The sequence below is a fragment of the Silene latifolia genome, chromosome 10, assembly GCF_048544455.1.
Source record: "Silene latifolia isolate original U9 population chromosome 10, ASM4854445v1, whole genome shotgun sequence".
Classification (NCBI taxonomy): domain Eukaryota; kingdom Viridiplantae; phylum Streptophyta; class Magnoliopsida; order Caryophyllales; family Caryophyllaceae; genus Silene; species Silene latifolia.
The window spans coordinates 97,576,238-97,599,459 of NC_133535.1; the positions used below are offsets into that span (position 1 = coordinate 97,576,238).

A 23,222-nucleotide genomic window follows, 5' to 3' on the forward strand; every position below is an offset into this window, starting at 1 on the left:
CATCAGGTCAATCGAAGATTAAAACCTGACGACTATGGCGACGCGAGGCGGCTCAAGGGGTCTGAACCAAGTACCTGTCGTCGGGAACATTTTAGAGTATGTCGACTATCGGGGAGGGTCGTTTAAAGTCCATTAGACTACGTAAGGAGGCTCGCCAACCATAAGAAGAGATCATACCTGAGACTTCTTCTCGAGAGATGCTTCTGGAGTTGCGTAGGGGCTAAGGTTAAGCGTAGGAGTTAAAGGATAAGCGTAAGAGCTAAGGGATAAGACCTAAAAGATATGTAAGGACTGTGCTAGGGTGTGGGACCCTAAAGGAAAGCATCAATGGGAAGGAGGCCCGAGTATAATTTTAAAATAAGGGGTAAGTAAGGCTCGAGTGTAAGAACTTTGCGGGTTTGGGAACTTATGGAGAACGACACCTTTATCGCACTCCGCGGGGAAAAAAGAAATATCGTGAGTAGCAGGACACAGGCGGGAACTGCTGAGAGAAATCTGCTTGGGTCGTCTTCAAACAAACTTCGGAAGAACTTGAGAGGGAGGATTGCATGTCGTGAACTCTCGTTGGGGAAACCTTATCAGGAACTTATCTCCATGTCTCGAGAGGGATTGTCTATCCGCTTACTCTCGCTGGGGGAATATAATGAAGGTGTGTCGAAACACCTGTCAAAGAATACTTGCTCGTTGTGACAAGCAAAGTCTTGGAAGCAGTAAATAATGTATGATAATCTGCAGTTGGCTTAGAAATGCGGGTCTGAACGAAGAATAATCGTCAAACGGACCAAAAAAGATAAAATGGCATCGGGGAAGAGGCGCACCAAAGATGGGCCCACAAATAACGAACTCATAACGAATTTTTGAAAATTCATATGAAGGAAAGCTGAGGAAGAGGCGCAGCAAAAGCTGCGTCTCTTGGAAGAGGCGCAGCGCCTGCTGCGTCTATTCCTGGAGGTGTCTTTCCTGCGTAAAAACGCGATGAAACAGAGGGTTTCATTTCATTTATTCGAAACATAAAATTATCAATTTCTCTCTCAAATCTCAACCATTTCCGCCAAAATTTAATCCAAAAGCTTGTATTGGCCATGACAAATCGAGGTATGTATACCATTCTTTTATTAATCATCTATAATGGACGAATTGGATCGACAAAAATCGGGGTTTTCAACCCTAAAATGTCAAAAATTTGGGGCTTTTCCCCCAAATGATCTTGCCTTGTAAAATTGACCTTATAAATGGCTAATTGGTAATATAAGGATCATAACCATGTATTTGTTCTGAATTTTCGTTGAGTTTTGGGCATTTTGAGTGAAATTGACACGGTTTCACAGCTAAACCGTAAATTGCTTCAAAAATGGCCTTAGGATTGCCCATTTGCGATGAAACTTGATATTTGGAATCCTTGGATGATGGGTAAGCGTCCTACCATCTCGGAATTTTGGTTTGTGATGGCTTTTTCAGGACACTTCCTAGGGCATAATCGCCGTTATAACGAAATACTGCCGAAATTTCGACTCGAACCCATGACTAGGCTTCAACTTAGGCTTGACTTGACCCAAATTACCACATGAGTGATCGGGTTTGTTGGAATATGGCCAAATATGGCGAGAAAAGAGCGACTTCGGGGCTTCTAAAACTCGAAAAATCCCCTAATCAAGGTTCGTCGTCACTTGACGCGGCCTAAAATTATTTAAACGTTATAGGTGACGAGGCTTCTACTTCTGGGAGAGCTCCTATGGAGATAGACACAGCCGTTGACGCCTCTCGTGCTCTCGAGGAGGCTTTCACTGCGGTTAGGGCAGCTAGTGAGGTTGTTGAGGACGAGATCCTCGAGGAGGAGGAGGAGGAGGCCCTGAGGCGGGCCAACGTTGGGCGAGGTGGTCATCAGCCGAGGGGAGCACCTGTGTGGGCTGAGACCTGGGTTAGCAGGCACTTGCTTTGGGCTGCAGAGGGTCACCTGTCTTACAGGACGGTGAAGAGCTTGGTAATCTTGAATTCATTACTCATCACTCACCTTCTTTCATTTCATTTACTCATCTCTTTTCCAATTTCATTCAAACTAAAGATAGCTTTTGTTTTAAATCACGATAGGAGGCCGGGAACATCAGATCGTTCTCGCGCTACACGACGGCGATGGAGTGCTACGAGAGGCTGTCGGCGGAGGAGCGAGCCATGATCGAGCGGGGAGCATTTGGCGCCCTGGTGCAGGCTTGGAGGGATATCGCGAAGAGGAAGTTGCGGGCTAACCTTAGCCTGGTCCGCGCTTTCTTAGACCGATTCTGGGACACGACTTCCACTTTTCACATGCCTTTTGGTGAGGTGGGAGTCACATTGGAGGACTACGGCATGATCTCTTGGCTGTCGTGTGGGCCTGAGGTGGTGGAGTGGCCGGAGACTGCCATGAGGGTGGACTCGGCCGAGGCTAGGAGGTTGATCGGCTGGAACTTGGCGCCGAAGGCTGTTACAGTGCCTAGTTTGGTGCCTAGTTCTTATGTCCGAGACTACTTTGCGGGGAAGACCCCGGCGCGGGTGGTGATTGACAGGATAGAGACGGCTCCTCCTCCCTGTACAGCTGAGCAGAGGGCCCGCTTGTGGCTTTGGTGGTTTCTGTCTTCGATCTACCTCGGAGACAAGGGAGAGAGGTTGTCGACGAAGCTTCTTCCCTTTCTTTCTGACCTGAGCTCCCTTGGACGTTGGGACTGGGTCACTGCTGGTTTTGCGGTCCTCATCCGCTTCATGAGGGCCATGGTTCGTCCGGAGTTGATGGAGAAGGGGACTTCTCCTGGTGCTGTCGGCCCTGGACTACTGTTGGAGGTATGAACCTTCATTTAGACTAAAATCACTTCCTTTCCTTATCGAATTACGAAAGATCGTTATTGACCATCTTGCTTCACAGGCATGGGTGTACTCCTACTTTGCGAGCCTCTCGCCTAAGAGGACGGAGCCGCTGGAGAAGGCATATCCTGTTGTGAGGGATTGGGTGATGTGTCGCACCAGGAGCAAGCGTTCCTCTCACGGTGTGTACCGGCGGGACATGAACGCTCTTCAACCGGACAGCGTGAGCATCTCACTTATATTCATTTTGCTTCTTTATTAATTTTTAACCGATCATAAGAATGATTCCTTGCTTGTCTTTTCCCAGTGGGTGCCCAGGCCTTGGGCGGAGTATGCTGGCGCTCGTCCTTTTGTGGCTGAGGTCCTTCGACCTAGGAGCTCGAGCCGGTTGCTGCTGAGGACGTCGACGGGTCATGTGTGGTACTTGGGCGAGCGTTTAGCTCGTCAGTGCTCTCGGGACGTCTTGACGGTTCCCATCGATCCTCCTAGGACGATGTTTAGGGAACCTTCTGAGGCTGAGAGGGAGGCTGACTTGGCTGGTGTCGGTGGTGATGCTCTCATGCTTCCTGGTGAGGACTACTCGGCGTTCCTCTACGGGAGGTTGGCGTACTGGCCGGTTGTGGTGAGCATTTACTTTTCTTTATTTTTGATTTTTTTTGAGAATACGATGAAAGATCATTAATTAATGAAAATCTTTTGACTTTGCAGGAGGTCGAGGCGGCGGGCATCGAGCCCCTAGAGTACCCCGAGACCCACGAGTACATTGGCGCAACCGGGAGGACGACGATCTCCGAGCTGCGTGACTTTGACGTGGCTGTGACGGATGCTGGCTTGGACGAGTGGCAGCATCTGATTCGGAGGGTGAGCCTCTAATTTGTATGATTTTTGTGTAAGAACACATTTGATTGAACTTATCCAATTATTAAGAACTTCTTTTGAAAATGCAAGTTGCGCCGTCTCGGTTTGTGGCGTTATGGAGGGTAGGCAACCGGCTGCGAGCTACTGCTGTCGAGGTACTTGTCGGCGGTCGAGGTCGTCAGGTATGAACCTTTCGTCTACTTAATTTTCTAATTTTCTAACTTTTCTTATGATTGCTTGGAATGATTGACATGAGCCATTTTTGTTGTTTGCAGAGGGAGCGCGAGCTGGAGCGAGTTGGCCCAGTCTCGGGAGGAGACAACTCGTCTGCTGAGGGAGCTCGAGGTTCGCGACGCCGAGGTTGCTGCTCTCGAGGCGAGGGTTGCGGAGTTAGGCGGCGACCGACAGTAGTTTTGTTGTTGGCTGTATCTTGCACATTTTTACATTTTAGGACCTACATTTTGGACATTTTGGAGTTTGCTCGGGGCTCGAGCCCCCAGTTTGTTGTACATATCCCTCTTTTGGTTGTATATGATGGCCTGAGTGCCTTGTTGCTGGGTTGTGTTGTTTGTACCTGCAGATTACCTTTGAACAGGTTTGGTAGATGACGGTTTATGTCGTCATGCTGCCGAAATTCACATAGAAATTCACGTAAAATGTACATTTGATGATGCATCGCCTAAATTGCGCAAAACGAATGACTCAAAATGCAAAAAAAATGCAAAAAATTTGCCGGAAATGAGCCGACGGTAGGGAGGGTTACCCCCAAAAAAATGAAAAAAATAGAAATCTATAAGTTAGAAATGTAATAGAGGACGAGAGCGAAATGATTCCCGAAAAAGAAAGAAATATATAAGTTTGAAATTATATAAATGATTTCCTAAAAAGGGAGAAAATAGAAAGAAACATGTGAGTGTGCTAAAATGACGAAAATGCTGATATTGCCTCGAAATGCGTGCCCGCGGAATTAGGAAACACGAAATATGGCAACCTGACCCCTTTACCAATATAATAACCCGTATGAATAGGAAATTATTCGCTAAGGAATTTAGGAAAGATCCAACGCGGAAAATCACAGAAACGTTGCTGAGGAAGAGGCGCAACAGGAGCTGCGTCCCTTTGAAGAGGCGTAGCAGGTGCTGCGCCTGTTCCCCGGTGTTTCCGTCCTGGCGGATTTTAGGAAACAGATTTTAGTCTAAATAGAGACGTCGATAGAGGTTTTATTCTCACAATTCTTCCGTCTCTTCCTCGTCTTATTATATAAAATTCTCAAAATAAACATTCATCCTGAATACTTTAGAGATTCGTCTAAAAGAGTGGACCAACGAGTTTTCCAACGTGGAGAAACACGACATGGGTGCTTATAATCTTGGATAATTGTTGAGTTTGAAGCATATCAAGGTGGTCAAACCATTCCTGGATGCTTGTCTTGATTATTGGGACACGAATTATCATGTTTTTGCTTTTCCCGGAGGTGACATTTGCCCATTTCCTGAAGAAATTGCTACGATCGGTGGATGGGACCCAGAACACTTACCTGCTATTCCTTCTACTTCACAAGGGTATAAAAACAAATTTAGAGACTTGCTTGGATTGACAAGAATTAAGGTGGACCGTCTAGTGACCTCGAAAGGAGTGCGAATGTTGGACTTTATTGATCGATTCATTAACAGGGCCGACCCCACCATTTCTTATGTTGCTAGGCGGAGGACATTCGGATTTTGCTTGTTACATGTATATGTCCTTCAAGGGTATGTTGATGAAGATTTGAGAGGTGATCCCCGTCTCCTGGGCCTAGTTGAGCAAATGGAACTGCGCAGGAGCCCAACCTGTTTATGTTTAGGAGAGGTCCTATTGGGTTTGGATAACAGGAAAGCCAATCGCGACCTACCTTATTTGGGAAGTCCCATTATTCTGCAGGTAAAAGAACACTTTTCTCTTTTTCTTTTCTTCTTTCGTTTTTTGTTTTTTTGTTTTTTTTTTCTTTTTTTTTTTTCTAATACATGCTTTTGGTAGGTCTGGCTTATGGAGCGTCTTCGATTGATCGAGCCCCCAGTTCATGTTCCTTCTTATCATGCTCGTTCGATTGCAATGAGGACTAGGCTTTACATGGTGGACTTCACTCGAGTCTGCAATTACTGGGAAAACAAACTGAAGAGTGATGATGGCCCCTTGATTAGATGGATTGTACCATGGTGGCACCTCAAATCTATCACTGGAGTATCTTCCTTGGATCCTACCCGATCTGTGCGCATTCCTAGCTTGGAATTCATGGTGTGCATCTTCCCGGAGAGGCTGATGAGATAGGTTGGACTGAAGCAGATGATTCCGAAGCTTGACACTGTCCCGCAGACTGCCTTGGCGCTTACTACTGAGAGTCGAAGAGAGTGGCCCATTAAATGGGCTCAAAGAAACGTATGGTTCATGAACTCTTCTGTTAGTGCCTTATGTGTGTCGGACTCCTATCTGTGATGGAGGAAAGCTACTACTCCGGAGGAGCGTGAGAGATTGAGGAAGCGCTAGCCCGTTGACTATAAGGTGCGCGAGGTGGAAAAGGAGAAAGTGAAGCATCTGACTGAGGGAGAGGAAGAAGCCGGGTTTCGAGTTGTTCATCCGTCGAAGAAATCGAAGACCTCTCCTGACGTAGACAAGGTAATTGACAAGAATGGGAAGGCTAGACAACGAGAGAGATCGTTGGTGATTAGGTCCGAAGTGGCGCAAGAGCGTCCGGCTCGAGGTCGGGACAAGAAATATGACAAAAATGACAAGGGCAAAGGGAAGATGGAGGAATAGTCCAAGTCTTTATTATTATTTATTATTATTATTATTGTAATAAAAAGGTGGGGTTTTTAGAATCCTAGCCTATTTTTTATTGTAATTTATTTATTTTTAGCATTATTATTATTATGTAACGTATTATTATTACTATTAGAAAATGAATGAAATAAAAGAGGTTAATTGGTTATGAAATCGTTGTGATTTTCTATTTATTATGCTTGTCAAATTCCAAATGCAACTGCAAATGTCCTTCTATTTACATTTTGAAGTTAATGGGTTGTATCCTGTGAAGGATTGCCTACGTATTCATTAAGAAAACAAAATCAAACCCTTGCGCGTAGTTCCAGTAAATGTAAGAGAATAATTGTTCTAAGCAGGAGCTTGTAATGAACTTAGAAAATAAGCATGAGCTTTTTACTTACTCTTAAGGTGCAATTTAGTTTATTTGACGATATGAGGATGACAAATTGTCAAAATGCAAGAGTAGAGTGACATTAGCTTATTTCAGCTTGGCCAGGGGCCGTTTATTTAGTGCCACAAGAGCGACACGTGATGATACGTGCATATTCTATACACTTTATTTGCAGTTTTGGCACGTATTTCCATGCGTATTTGTTAGCCTTAAGCTATTATTTCTCCCGAAACGGTTTACTTTGCATTTTCTATGATTTATTGTAGGAATGAGTGGAAGTGAGCTAAATCAAGCCTAAATCGTCCTCCGGAGGCAACTTCAGGGAAGCTTTGAAGAAGGGAGTTCGTACTCACTCACCTCGGGATGCGTGCATGAAGCTTAGAGGCTGCTTGGAAGAGGAAAGGAGATTATTGCACAGCTCAGTTGGTCGATCGACCAACATCCCCAGTCGATCGACCAGGGAACTTCAGCAGATGCTACTGTGCTGCACTCACCAGTCGATCGACCGTGCTCCTTAGTCGATCGACCAGGCTGCGAGCTGAGATTTAATTTTCGTGTTAGACTTTTTAAAAGCCCAATTGTAATTAACTTTTTGGCATGGTTTTTAGTAGAACGCAGCTACAATTTTAGGGTATGCTTTTCATTACTCAAGAACTGTTTTTTAGATCTAGTTTTCTGGGGAGACGACGGAATTCGAATAGGAATACTTTGTTCATCATTTAATTAGTAAGCTTTTATGCAAATTCCTTCTTCTTTAATTTCTTGTTAATTCAATACTTGTTGTTATTAATTTACTTTCAGCAATTCATCTTTTGATCCTTTGTCTTTAATTCAATTTCAATTATGTCAATCTTGTTCTTTGCCTTCAATTTTGCAATTGTTATAGTTTTAGTTATACGTAGCTAATTGTCTTGATTGGGAACGAGGTGAGCCATGGCATGAATTAGGGTCAATTTTATTAGTATGATTTTCTTACATATCGATTTTATTACCTTTTGATAAACCCATCTTGCTAGATTGAAAGATTGGTAGGTTAGGTTATCATTAGATTTGAAATTTCCTTTGAGCGAAAGCTTTGAGAAATTCTAGGGAATTAGAAGACCGTAAGGTTAATTTTGAGCATTGATCGAAAGGCTTGTTCATATTTCCTAAGACCGTATCATAGGACCTCTACTACCTTTTTCACCTGACCTTAGCCGTGGTGAACCGAAGTTCCTGATCTCTCTTTTATCTTGTTGAGAAATTTCATATTTAGCAATTAGTCATTAGAATCAACCAAATTAAAAACCCCCATTTAATTGTTACATTTATAGACTGAAAATAGCAAAAAAAATTGATCTTGTCTCTCTGTGGTTCGACCCTTACTATCACTAGCTATAGTTTTAGTTTGGAATTATAAATTTAATTTTGATACAAAATGACGGTATCAAATTTTGGCGCCGTTGCCGGGGAGACGGTGTAATTCTGTTTGTTTATTTTTAGTTTATTTCTTTTGTCTCAAGGAACATTGGTTCCTTGACGCCGTTGCTTACCCTTGCTTCTAGTTTTGCTTTTGCACAGTTAGAAGACAAGTTTTTGAGATGAAGACTTGAGATGAAGACAATCTTTAGCCAAAAGCAGCACCTTCCAAAGGGACACGTGCTACCTACCGCTACTACTGGTCACTTCGAATTTCGTTCCTCCTACATTGATTTAGTGGAGCGAAATCAGTTTGCTGGTCTACCGGATGAGGATCCTTTGAAGCATATGGAAATTTTCACAGACTACTCATCATTGCTTCCATACCTGTCTGGTGGGGTGACTCAGGATGAAGTAAAGGGGGTGATGTTCATGTATTCCTTGAAGGATTCTGCGCGAGATTGGTACCGCTACCTTGATAGGGTAGCAGCTGGAGTCACAGATTGGACATCTCTAGCATTAGCCTCATACAAAAAAAATTTCCCACTTGCAAAGACTGGTGCCTTGAGAAGTAAAATCACAAATTTCCAGCAAGGAAATGATGAGGAATTTTGTGAAGCATGGGGACGTTTCAAGAATTTGGTTTGGTCCGTCCCTCACCATGGTTTCCAGCAGTGGTACCTTTGCAACTTATTCTATAATGCTCTATATCATGATTACAAGGTCATCCTGGATGCAGCTGCGAATGGTAGGTTCCAAAATAATACCGGTCAGAATAAAGGTTGGAACACTATTGAGGAGATGGCAGTCCATAGAGACGAGTTTGGAAGTTCGCGTGGAATGTCGCGAAAGCAAAGTGATGAAATGAGTGCCGTTGTGACACTCATAACATCTATCACTGCCCGTCTCGAGAAGCTCGAGACCTCTGAAGCTTCCAAGGAAAGAGTTGAAATTCCTGTCCATAATTCAGATGAGACCGCGGAATTGAGAGAAATGGTCCGAGCTCTTTGGTTTCAAATCGCGAAAATAGAAGCAGCTGGAATTGAATCTACAAAGAATTTTGTGACGCAGTTGGAGAATATAGAGGCTAAGCAAGTCACCAATTCTTCAAGCAAATGTGAAGGGCCAATTGAAACGATTAATGCCATTAATCTCAAAATTGGCCTCTCTTATGAAGGTCCCGACAAGCCAAGAGGAGACTCGGGAAATTATGAAGAAGCTAGTTTAATTTCTGGTGAAAAAACGAGCTTATTTGCCAGTACCACCAGTCGATCGACCAACAACAGCAGTCGATCGACTGGGATGTCAGATAAAAAAGTTTCTGATCAGAAACTATTCACGCCCAGCATATGTGGTCGATCGACCACTCCTGTCGATCGATCGATCGACTCTCTGAAGAAAAATCTCTGTCCGAGAACTTCACGCCCGGTTGTTGGTCGATCGACCGAGACCAATGGTCAATCGACTGGGTCTTGTATGCAGGACGCAAATCCGTCAACTAGTTTGCATGATTCTACACTCATTGATGATTTGACGAAAGTTTTAAACTTACGGAAGCCAAAGGTTACTGATCCTACGACCAGTGTTGCAGTCCCGTATCCGGAGCGCTTGAAGAATACTAAGCTGGAGCGCAAGTTTGGTAAGTTTTTGGAGATGGTCCAGAATCTCGAGGTAACAATTCCTTTCACTGATCTAATTACCCAGGTACCCTCTTACGCTAAATTTATGAAAGACATTTTGAATCGTAAGAGAAATTTTCATGATGATGGTAATGTTGCTTTTGTGGAAGAATGCAATGCTCTTTCACAAATTAATATACCACCTATATTAAAGGACCCGGGTAGTTTTTCTATTCCCTGCAGTATAGGTAACCACGAAATTGGAAAGGCCCTTTGTGATTTAGGGGCCAGTGTCAGTGTCATGCCATATTCCGTTTGCGAAAGGTTAAATATTGGTAGACTTAAGGTGACCGATATTACCATTCAGATGGCAAATAGATCGACTCAGAGACCTATAGGAGTCCTAGAGGATGTACCCGTTCGAGTGGGCAAGTTTTTTATCCCTGTCGATTTCGTTGTTTTGGACATTGCAGAGGACAGTCAGATACCTATTATTTTAGGTAGACCATTTTTACATACAGCTGGGGCTGTAATAGATGTCAAACGCGGAACCATAACCTTAAAGGTAGGGGATGACACCATTGAGTTTAGTCTTGCTCACAAAGCGACTGAACCTACTGATGATGATGCATGTTATTCCATTGATATTGTTGACAGAGTTGTTAATTGTAATTGGAGGGAATCCTTAGCCAAGGATCCCTTAGGTGATCTGACCCGTTTAGATGAGTGTGCAGGTAGTACAGCGGAGAATGGTGAGGAGCCAGATGCTTTGGTAGCCTCAATGGAGAGCTACGAGCTCAATGAGGAAGAAGATGAGATGCTCTTAAGCCTGGCCAACGAGAATTTGGTGAACACTTGTTATACCATTGAAGCTGATTCTGTCTATGCTGTAGAGGTAAAGGTGCCAGAGCGTAAGCCACTTCCTCCTAATCTTAAGTATGTTTTTCTAGATGATACGGAGCAGTACCCAGCTATTGTTAGTGCTAAGCTTAATGATGACCAGCTGTCTGCTTTGATGTGTGTGCTTAAGAAAAACAGGAAGGCTTTAGGTTACTCTCTGGATGACATTAAGGGCATCAGCCCTGATTTTTGTATGCATAGGATAGAGCTGGAGGAAGGCCACAAGCCTTACAGACAGGGTCAACGCAAGTTAAACCCAAAGATGCAGGAAGTTGTTATGGCTGAGGTGAAGAAACTACTCGATGCAGGTATTATTTATACAGTTGGCAACTCCAAGTGGGTTAGCCCAGTTTAGGTAGTTCCAAAGAAAGGAGGGATTACTGTGGTTAAAAATGAGAAAAATGAATTAATACCAACACGAGTTGTGACAGGGTGGCGGATGTGCATTGATTATAGACAGTTAAATGCCGCCACCAAGAAAGACCACTTCCCCCTCCCTTTTGTCGACCAAATGACTGAAAGGCTTGCTTCCAACAAATTTTTCTGTTTTCTAGACGGATATTCAGGGTTCTTTCAGATCCCTATTCATCCGGATGATCAGAGTAAGACCACTTTTACCTGTCCACAGGGTGTTTTTGCATACCGTAGAATGCCTTTCGGATTGTGTAACGCCCCTGTTACCTTTCAGAGGTGCATGATGGGGATTTTTTCTGATTATATAGAGAACATTATGGAGGTATTTATGGATGATTTCTCAGTTTATGGTAATGACTTTGATCGTTGTTTAGCTAACCTTGATAAAGTCATGCAGCGTTGTATAGATGTTAATCTTGTTTTAAACTGGGAAAAATGTCAGTTCATGGTCAATGAGGGAGTTGTGTTAGGGCATCTGATTTCTGATAAAGGTATACATGTTGATAAAGCAAAAGTGCAGGTGATTGAGCAATTGCCTCCTCCCGTGAATGTTAAAAGAGTGAGGAGTTTCCTTGGTCATGCTGGTTTCTATCGGCGTTTCATTAAGGATTTTTCAAAAATTGCTAAACCACTTACACAATTGCTCCTTAAGGATGTTGTCTTTGAGTTTACTGATGAGTGCCTTTTAGCTTTTAACAGGTTAAAGGAGGCCCTAGTCTCTGCGCCAATCATTCAGCCGCCTGATTGGGACCTCCCATTTGAGATTATCTGTGATGCCAGCGATTATGCGATCGGTGCAGTTTTGGGACAGCGGAAGAATAAAGCATTGAATGCCATATACTATGTGAGCTGAACTCTGGATGAGGCTCAAGTCAACTATTATACCACTGAGAAAGAGTTTCTAGCTGTAGTTTTTGCCTTAGACAAATTTCGGTCTTATTTGTTAGGTTCTAAGGTTGTTGTTTATACGACCATGCGGCGGCAAGACTCTCTTTCTTAAGAAGGATGCGAAGCCGAGGCTTTTGAGGTGGATACTCCTTTTGCAGGAGTTTGATTTGGAGATCAAAGATAAGAAAGGAGCAGAGAATGTGGTGGGTGACCATTTATCTCGTCTGCAGCAGACAGAAAGGGAGAATTCGTTACCTATTAATGATTCTTTTCCTGATGAGAGTTTGTTAGCTATTACTACTTCAGGGTCTTATCCACCTCCGTGGTTTGCTGATTTTGCTAACTTTGCTGTGACAGGTAAGATACCACCCGAGCTTTCATGGTAGCAGAAGAAGCGGTTCGCTTATGATGCTAGACAATACTTTTGGGATGATCCTTATGTTTTCAAGGAATGCGCAGACGGTCTCATCCGGAGATGCGTGCCTCAATGGGAGGTGAAGGATATCCTAGAAGCTTGCCACTCTTCTGCCTATGGTGGTCACCATGGTCCGTCCCGGACTGTGGCTAAGGTACTCCAATCTGGTTTCTATTGGCCAACTTTGCATGCAGATAGTCGCAATTTTGTTGCTGAGTGCGATGCTTGTCAAAGATCGGGGAATATTTCCAAGAGACATGAGATGCCACAGGTAGGCATTTTAGAGGTTGAGATTTTTTATGTCTGGGGCATCGATTATCAAGGACCTTTTCCGAGCAGTCAAGGTAATAAATATATCCTCGTAGCTGTAGATTATATGTCCAAATGGGTGGAAGCTATTGCTACTCCCCATTGCGATGCAAAAGCCGTGATTAAACTGTTTAAAAAGATCATTTTCCCTCATTTTGGTGTCCCTAGGGTCGTCATTAGCGATGGTGGAATGCATTTTAAAGAGAAACAACTTAGTGCTTTATTGACTAAATTCGGTGTCCAACATCATCGAGGTTTGGGGTATCATCCTCAAACCAGTGGTCAGGTTGAGATTTCTAACAGAGAATTGAAAGAAGTCTTAGCTAAAGTTGTTTCTAAATCACGGAAAGATTGGAGTCTTAAGTTAGATGATGTCTTATGGGCTTATAGAACCGCGTTTAAAACGCCAATTGGGATGTCACCATTCCGATTGATTTATGGTAAGACATGCCATTTACCTGTTGAGTTAGAGCGTAAGTCTTGGTGGGCAATTTGTGATTTGAATTTGGATCCTAACCTCTCTCGTGAGAAACGTATGACACAGCTGAATGAGTTGGAGGAATTTAGGCTGCTGGCCTATGATAATGCTAGGATTTACAAAGAGAAAACAAAGCGCTGGCACGACAAGAGAATCATTAAGCGCGAGTTCCATGTTGGCGATAAGGTACTCCTTTTTAATGGTCGTATCCGTTTATTTCCTGGTAAGCTGAAATCCAGGTGGACTGGCCCTTATACGGTCACAGCTGTTACAAAGTTCGGATCAATTGAACTGGAGACCTCTGCTGGAGAAAGGTTCAAAGTTAATGGCCAATATGTGAAGCATTATCACGGAACAGATGAATTCGTCGGGAAAGTCCAGGTATTGTACTTCGACCCGTTATCGGATGATGCAAATTGAGGTAAAAAGGTCGTGCGAGACCTCTTAAACCAGCGCTAACCGGGAGGCAACCCGGCTTGTAAATTTTTGTAATTAGGAGCTTCATAGTTTTGTTTCATTTTAATTGGCATTTTGAGCTTTAATTATTTCTTTTTAATTAGCAACTTCTTAGTTTGAAAAATGTGCGCCTTTGAGAATTTTTGCAGGAATTTATTTTATGCAAAGAGCGTAGGATGATTTACTGAATGTTCATGCGAGAAGAACGGGAAATTGAGTTGAAAAAATTGAATTTTTGACGATTTTGAAATGAATTACCAGCGCAAGCAGTCGATCGACCGTGTTCCTCAGTCGATCGACTGAGGGGAAAAGTCCAGAAGCTGTTTTAAGTGAAGGCTGGTCAATCGACCGGGTCAGGTGGTCGATTGACTACAGCGCGAGTTCAGAACGCAAGTTAATAGGGAAGTGTTACTTCATTCTTCATTCATTCTTTCACTTTCATAAAATCAGAAAAATCAAAAGCAAACCCTATTTTCTTCCCCTTTTTCGCGATTTCCTTGCTAATCCATCCCTTCATCTCGATTTTTCTTGCTTTAATCTTCAAGTTCTCGTCAAAGGTATGTCTCTAATCTTATCTCCATCCTTTATATTCGATTTTTACTGAAGTTTCATGCCCAAATTAAGAGCATTGCTACCTTTTGTTCGAAAAAAATCGATTTGGGGGAAATCGATTTCAGACCATTGTCTTTTGATTTTTATGCTTTAATTACCTTTGCTATCTTGTTCCTTTGGTTTTCAAGCCATATTAGCAATTGTAAGATGTTTAATGCCGTTTCCCCCAAATTGTCGAAACCCTAATTCCGTCTTCAATTTCTGATTTTGTTTCGGGTTTTCATAAATTGTCATTGTTATGGGAAGCTTGTTGCTAATGTGTTGTTTATAGGAAGCAAAGATGACAAAAGGAAAGCAGCATATGTACGAAGGGCAGTCCAGCCAGGGAGCTGCCAAACGGCCGCGGGGTCCGCCGCTAATGATTGAGAACACCACGGATAGTCTACCTGACTATCCGCAGGTTATTTTTTCCACTTCAACTCAGCGTGCCAAGTTCGCTCTTTTTGTCGCGAAAATGAAAGTAACAGCCACCCGATTTCTTCACAAACCTACTTTAGAAAAATTAGGCTGTTTTGAGTCTGTTGTGTCCCTGCTAAATGGGACAGGAATGACGGGTCTTGTGGACATGGCTGAGTTCACTTATTACATTTTGACCCTTGAGTTTTTCTCGTCCTATGCTTTTGACCAGGCTTCTTTTGAAGCCAACAGGAGTAGCCCTTGCATTTCTTTTCGGCTATTCAATGTCACCTACTCCCTGACATTAGCCGACTTTGCTGGATTTTTGGGTATTTATTTCGAGGGTAACACCTCAGATACTTCTGATATTCACCGAGTCATGTGGTCATGTATTAGTGACTGGAACGGGCCTAAGAGGACGGGCACTTCCGTCCACTTGCCCCTTTTTCGTTATTTTCTACGGCTAATGGGTAATACCATTTTCGGCCGTAAGGAGTCAAATAATGTGAATAACATTGAGTTGTCTATCTTGGCGGGCTATCTGAACGTTGAAAGTCGGGTAGCCCGTATCTATAACATCGCTTATTTGACTGCCGCTCACTTTCAGACTATAAGTGAGGGCACTTTGGCCACTATTGCTTGTGGTGGGTTGGTGACACGTATCGCCAACCGCCTAGTTCTTCTTTTCCCTCGAGAGGAGGCCCCTATTGACCCTGACCTATGCTTCATGGATCTTGCCTACGCGAGGTCTGTGAAGTGGGTCGATAGTCGGAGTCGATGGAAGATTGACTCTTTCATCTGCGACCCCATCCCTGTCCTCGGCCTCCCTCCTATCCTGCCCCTTACCACTGTCCAGGGGGCAGCTCCACTACAACAAATCCCTTGCGTTCCCGACGCTTTATGGTCGACGCTTTTAAAGGCGTCGACCCATTTTTCCCACTCATAGACCATTTTAATAATTTAATAATAATTTTAATAAAAAAAACCGCTAAAACTAAACCAAAAAATTCATTCTCGCGCTGTTGTTTCACCTTCCCCGCCGTACAATTGTTTTCCCCCAAAAAAATATGAACTTCCTAAATCCCTAATTAACTATCCATCTCCTCGATCAATTTCTCCCCCAAAAAACTCAGTTCAAACCCTAATTCAATTGCAGACCTACTATTCTCCCCCAATTCTCGTAATCAATTAATTAATTAAATTCATTTACTATTGGGTTGCCGTATATTCATCAGCTATCGCAATTGCTTATCAGATTGAATCGTGATTCTCATTGATGATCATCGTCATCAGCTGAATAGGTACGTAATTAATCAATTTGTTATTGCTTTCAATTGTTTTACCATCATCACAGGTCTTTGTATTGCTCATCGTTGTTTTCTGTGTGTATTGTTCATTCTTTGTTTCATATTAAGAACGATGATGTCGAATACGATTAGTCGGGTTCATAATTGAAACTCGGTTACGATATTATATATTCGAGTACCATAGAGCTTTATTGTTGAACACAGTTAGTCGGGTTCATAATTGAAACTCATAATTGCCCTAGTTGACGTTTTCACCCAAATACCCATATATGGAGAAATTATGTCAGTTATTACTTCGGTTTATAATGCAACACGCAAAGGGTTTTAGATGCTTATGAAGACAGTTGGGATAATGGCAATAGTATATACTTTTTATTGGTGTCGATAACTGGATATTGTCTTGAAAGTTTCTACTAAAGCGAGTGCCATACTTTTGTTGTGTTAGATGTGATCTTTTCTAATCCCCATTACAATTTGACAATGTGAGCAATTAAATCCAATAGTCCGATGTGTACTGCCAGTGTATTGATGTGTGCACACTTGATAGTCTTAATTTGTGTAGCATGCTTGTTTGGCGATCACCTATCTCTGTAGGAGATTATGAAAAAGAGTTTATTCACATGTTTGTATGATCCTATTATTCACTTATTTGATTTAAAAATTGTGTTTGTCATGTTATCCTTAGCGGTTTTGTGCTTGTTTGCGGGTGGGAACCGGCCTACGGTACATAAGTTTTGCATATCTTCTGTGGTAAGAGACTCACCACTCTTTGTGAATCCTTCAGTCATATTCATAGCACGATGGATTCCAGAAGCAAACCTGAACATTTTTCTTACCTGTTTTTGTTTTTCTTCTTCAAAATTTCAACAATTATGTGATTGTAGAGTTTTTTATATGATGTGGTGACTGATACAGATAATACTTCCAGGGAATTGAGCTCATTTGATTTTCTTTTGGCTTTGATTTGATAGACTGTTAGACTGGTCTAAACAGATTAATGTTTTGGAGAGCTGTGAGTGAGTTGGTGTTTACAGATTAATGTTTTGGAGAGCAGCTCTGAGTCTGACACAAGTTATATAGCTTAGGGTAGAAGGAAAATTGTAATAGACAAGGTAAGCACTGGAAAAAGCAACATGTCCATTTTCTATTTCATTAAATACTAGTTTCTGTCAATGGCGGAGTAACAAGTACAACCACTTCCACCCAACTCATTTCATTTTCAGCTGCTCTTTACTTTTCAACACCAGATCTATTTTAACTACTTTATTATCTATATTATCTTCACTTGCTTCTTTTTTTTTTTGTTTATTTAACAAAAAACCTCTATTTTTATGCTTTTTATTCAAGAAAATAGTGTACTTTTGATGCAGAGCAATGATGAACTGGTGAGTTTTTCATTACTTTTGATCATACTTATCATCTGGGTTTTCTTAAATTGTGGTTAATTCAAATGGGTTCATCTCATTTTTTGTTAATCTAATCATTAGTAATACTGTAATAGTATACAGAGTGCAATTTATACTGTTTACAGTAACTTTTTGCTGAAGTTATGGTAAAAACATTCTTATTTCTTTAATTCTGTGTTAGTTTCTTGGGACTTGGGACTGCCGCTTTTACCACTCTCTCATATTAGTATGATATTGTCGGCTTTAGGCCAAATCCGCATGGATTTATTTAATCGCGCGTTAATGTTTGTTCTTTAAGATGAACTCTGCTGGAACTTTTTTCTTATAGTTTCTATTTTTTTTTTCCTTTTCTTGTTATGTACTTGTAATGATCAGTGGCGTAACTAAGGGAGCTAGCAGGGGTGATCGCCTCCCTAAACAACGGTCCCTAACTATAAATTCTGGTTCCGCCATTGATAATAATATTGAATTTTCAGTATCTCTGTAAGATATCATATCAAACTGCTCTAGATTGAAATACTAGGACATCCACAGATGACTCTGTAAGATATCAAAATTAAATACTAGTTTCTGTCAGATTATTACACATTAACGGGTCACACAACATGTCCATTTTCTATTTCATTCTTTTATGGGCACTGCATTTGAATATCCTGAATTGTTGTATTGAACTTTTATTGATTTGCTTGGTTTTGGGCAGTTAAGAATTTAAACATAGTGTGACTTTTGTTGAATAGAAGTTATTCTTTGTATCTTTTAACGTCTCCTTAGCCTTACAAATTATTTTCCAAACCAGGAAGATTCATCTTTAGGCTTATGCTGCTCCCAATTCTGCCCTCTACTATATACACTACTAATCCATTTGACCCATTGATGTGACCATAATTAGCGCACATTTAGTCCCCTAATTGAACCTATTTTGCATACTATTATAGCATTTTATGGCCATTTTATCCGTCAAAACCTTCCTATTTGCTTTTCTATCGCATTTCATATGTTTTGTAGAAAAGGAGATAATAAGGCGGAAATTCCCGTCTTTCGTGCATATTTGGAAGCTTATTGATGATATTAGATGGACTAGTATGAAGAGGAGGCAAGAATGATGACCAAAGATGTAGGAATAAAGAGTATGTAGAAGGCTCATAAGGTTAAAAGCAAAAATGACGAGAAGGGAGGCATTGCATGAAGAAATCGCTCGAAACCCGAACCAAGGGTTGCTCCTTTGGCTCTGAAAGTATGCTAGATGGAACGGCGTCGAAAAAACAAGCGATCTAGGCTTTTGAATCACTCCAATAGGAGTCCGGATGAGAAAATGGCGTCCGTTTTACAATCCGAGGTCAAACAAAGAAGTCATTCGGAATCCGCCCGTCTTCGCAGGAATCCGCCCGTCTTCCCCTAATCCGCCCGGATTGTCCCCAATCCGCCCGTCTTCTGGCTGGGAAAAACAAGAAATTTCACTGGAAGAGAATCCGCCCGGATTCCCTACAATCCGCTCGGATTCCCCCTCGCCAATCCGAGCGTCTTGCCCAAGGATCCGCTCGGATTCCTTAGCCCAGATCCGGCCGTCCCGACCTTATTCCGCCCGGATTTCTTCACAAAGACGATTTCGTCTTCTTCAAGCTTCAAAGAAAGAAGCCCTTCCTTCAAGAGATCCCGGAGTCTCCTTGCCCAACTTAAAAAGTGTAATTACTAGTTTAGCCCTTAGTTAACCCTAATGCATCCACCTAATTTCTACTATAAATACCCCATTTGTAAATAATCAAAGGGGGGCTCTTATGTTGTTTTAGAGTAGAAAATCCTTCTTTAGATTAGATTAGGAGTAGATTAGAATAGATTACTCTTTAATCTTTCTACAAGTTACACATTAATCTCTCTTTAATTATTGTTCAAGCTTATTATTCAAGTTTTTTATTGGGTAATTGAAGATTATTGGGTTATTATTGGGAGATTGACAACCTTCCATCAATCAATCAAGTTTCTTCTATTATTCTTGCTTTATTATTTGGATCATCTTAAGTTGGTATAATTCCTTTACTCTTTAATCTTTATTGTTCATTTCTTCATTCTATTATCATGTTTATACTTGTTGTGATGATTGACACCATTAATGACATGTTTCCCATGATAATGAGTGAGTAGTCTCTTAGCTAGGATTAATGGGTAATTAGGGGAAACCAACATGGGATTGATTCATGCTTAATCTAATATGTTTTCATAATTAAATTGCTTGCTTGTTGTGATGTCAACTTTATGCACATGTTATGTTTGATGAAATGCTAAGCCTATGAATCCTTGCATTTTTACCATCTCTTATCTACTCAACTTGACTCGTAAGACATAAACCAACTCGAGTCTTGTTAGACCATGCATAGAAGTTGATTAGGAGGAAAGTAAGTCGACTTGTAGGTGTTGTACAATCCAAGAGATTCGGCTCCGGGACCCAACTCTTCCTAAGAACCGTAAGACATAACCCAACTCGGTTCCTCCACAACATTAATTGCTTGCAACTTTGTGAACATGTTTGTATGATCAACACCATGAATCCCCTATGACCCCATGATATCCTAGCACTCTTAATCAATTGTTTACATTTCTTAGTTCATTGTTTGCTTTACTTTATTGTTTGCATTAGTCTAGACACAACTACAAACCCAACCAAATTGTGACACTAGCATAAATTGAGATAGATAGACTTAGAACCCAAAGCACACCGTCCCATGGATCGACCTCGACTTACCACTAGCTAGTTGTATGTTGAGTATTATAAATGTGTTTGATTGAGAGCCACGACGACACTCTCATCAAAATGGCGCCGTTGCCGGGGACGGTGCTATGTGATTAAGTTCTTACTTGTTTGTCTATTTTAATTGTGCTTTCACCTTGAGGAACTTGTTCCTCAAGGATCGTTTTTACCGTTTTCTTGTAGTTTCCATGTTTATAGTTGTATCTCTATCTTGACCAATGATGATGACCCAAGACTTGACATATGGAGTATGTGGTAGATCTTTTGAGTATAATTATGGGTATGGGGAGTTTGAGGAGCAAGTCAACACAAACCTACCTTATTATTTGTACAACGAAAATCCTAACCACTACCCCAACTTTTCCCACCAAAATCACCACACCCAATATCAACAACAACCACCCACCCAATACCCATTTCACAATGACTTTCAATTGCCACAATACAACCACTTTCACACTTACCCACAACAAAATGATGAACCCATTCAAAATGTGATTCTCCAAATGATGGGAGATCAACAAAACCTCTTCAAACAAATGCTAGAGGAAAGCCAAAATAGGGACAATGTTCTTCAAGGCATTGTTACCCAAGTTGAGGAGTTGGAGATTCAAATTGCCCAAACAAAGGCAACCCAAGAAACCACCCAACCAACCACTCCCCACCAATCCTTGAGCATTGACCATGAATGTGAATTTGAGGTAATGACCTTTGATGAAGAAGATGTGAAGTGGGAAGAGCCAACCTCCTTGAGCTCTTGTGAGTATGAAAGTGTGGTATTTGATGATGAAGACATGAGGTTGAGTAAGCCAAATACTCTTAGCCTTTGTGAGTATGAGGGTGTGACTTTTGATGTGAACATTGAGGTGTTGGAGGAAGAACTAATGAAGAAGAATGAAGCCCCCATTTATGATTCTTATGGAGATAGCGATGATGACATACCTATGGATGAAGCTTATGCGGGATATGTGTCTTGCAATGAAGAAGAGGAATGGAGTTGTGAGATTGCCTTACTTGAGGAGCCCATCCTTGAGAAGTTTGAGGTATGCTTCCATGAAGAAGATGAATTCCTTTTCCCCATTTCTCATGAAGACTACTTGGCCCCTACCATGGAGCCAATGATTGTTGGAGAGGATATGGTGGACCTTCTTCAAAAGGTCAAGGCATCATACAAAAGCTACTTGGTGGCAAAGCTCAAAGAGAAACTTGCACGTGAAGCTACTTGTGGGAATTTGGCATCCACAATGTCAACATCTAAGGAACTTGATCATCAAAGCCATGACAATTCTCCTTCCACCTTGGAAGGATTGAAAAATCAAAATGCTATCACCGTCACCGAAATTGAAGGAGAAGGTGGTGAGTCGAAGTCTCCAAACGAAAATGATCCATACTTCATTCCTAATGTTGACAAGAATCATGGGGTTACTTATTGTAAGTGTTTCAAAGGCTCAAATGCCAAGGGCAAGGTGAAGAAGAGAATAAGTGACAAGCTCCCTTGGCCAAGCTTCATCTTGAATTGGAACAAACCGTATTTATGCTTATTTGAGGATTGTGCCCAAGCATTTGACCGGTTATTGAGAGCATTGAGCAACATGGACAAGATCTATAACCATGGCAACAAGTAATGAGTTTGGTGGAGTCCTCCCTCAAACCACCATTTGTAAGATATTCTTTCCTTTAACTTTGCATTACATTTACAATTGCATACATGTACATTAAAGCTTGCATTTGTATTATATCTCATATTGCATTTACATTAGTTAGTTCATATAGTATAGTTGCATTGTAATATATCTCACATGATTCATGTAGATAGTTGCATATAGACTAGAATTCATGCATAGTCACTAATGGCCAAACCTATTCATTTCTACACTAGAAATAGTGTTTAAATCGGTTTGGGGAGGTTTGATCATAGGTGACCATAATTTACTAGAAATCATGCATCATATAGTGTAGTTTAGATTGCATTCATTTGTTATATATGTCATATAGAATTGCATTTAGTTAGAGCATGCATTCATTCATATCATATCATTGCATTTGTACTTCAATTTCAAAAAAATCAAAAATCCAAAAACATGTATTTCTTTTTCATTCCTACTCCTACATGTACATTGAGGACAATGTCCAAAATAAAGTGGGGGATGGGAATTTATATTCCAAAAATGCATAAAAATTGAAAAATTTCGAAAAATCACAAAAATATGTCTTTTAATTTCATAAAAACAAAACTCTTAAAAATTTGAAAATTTAAAAATTCCAAAAACATGTTCATTTCCTTTGTAGTGTAATTTTGTATATATTGTGTTTGTTCATCCTTGTTCACATTAATCGACTACGCCACATCCGAGACATGAGGATATTGAAGACCGCATGGTATGATCTTTCCAATCTCCTTTTTCCTCTTTATGTTAATGACTATGTGGCTTTATTTTGATTGATGCGGTAAAAACAATGTGAACTTAGGACTTGCATTTAGTTTATATGACATATTAGTTGGTAGAAACATTTGCATTAGGATGTATAAATGATAGTTGCATCATGGCATGTAGTTGCATGTTAGAAAAATTTTGTGAAACCGTCTACTTGGGAAACTTGACTAGTGTATATAGGCCCTAGTAGATGCTTTTTCTTCTTAAGACTTTGCTTGTTAGAATACTTGTAAAACACCCTAGGATGTGTCATGCTAGTATCCTTTGACCCATGGTTTAAGGCCTAGTCAAGAGTACCTTGTGGTGTGATAACTCCTTGGCTACCGTTTATTCCAAGGTGACCCTTGAAACCATGCAACCATCATTCATCCATGTTCTAGCATATATTTTTGTCATCAAAGGGAATGGGCACAAAAAGAAATCAATTTGAGTTCAAAGAAATGAAAAATGAAAGAAAGTTTGCAAAAATGCATCAAATGAAAAGAGGAGCAAAAATAGAACTCCTAAAAGCTTCAAATACAAGGCACCCTCGTTACTAATTGGGGTGACTTTGAAAATGTTCAAAA

General features: G+C 41.2%; 1 non-coding gene across 1 annotated transcript; it reads right to left on the bottom strand.

The window, feature by feature from the left end:
* Positions 1-8,839: 8,839 nt before the first annotated feature.
* On the bottom strand, positions 8,840-8,946 carry LOC141609690 (small nucleolar RNA R71). The gene has a single exon (XR_012527609.1). It is a non-coding gene; the product is annotated as a small nucleolar RNA R71 (small nucleolar RNA).
* Positions 8,947-23,222: the final 14,276 nt, after the last annotated feature.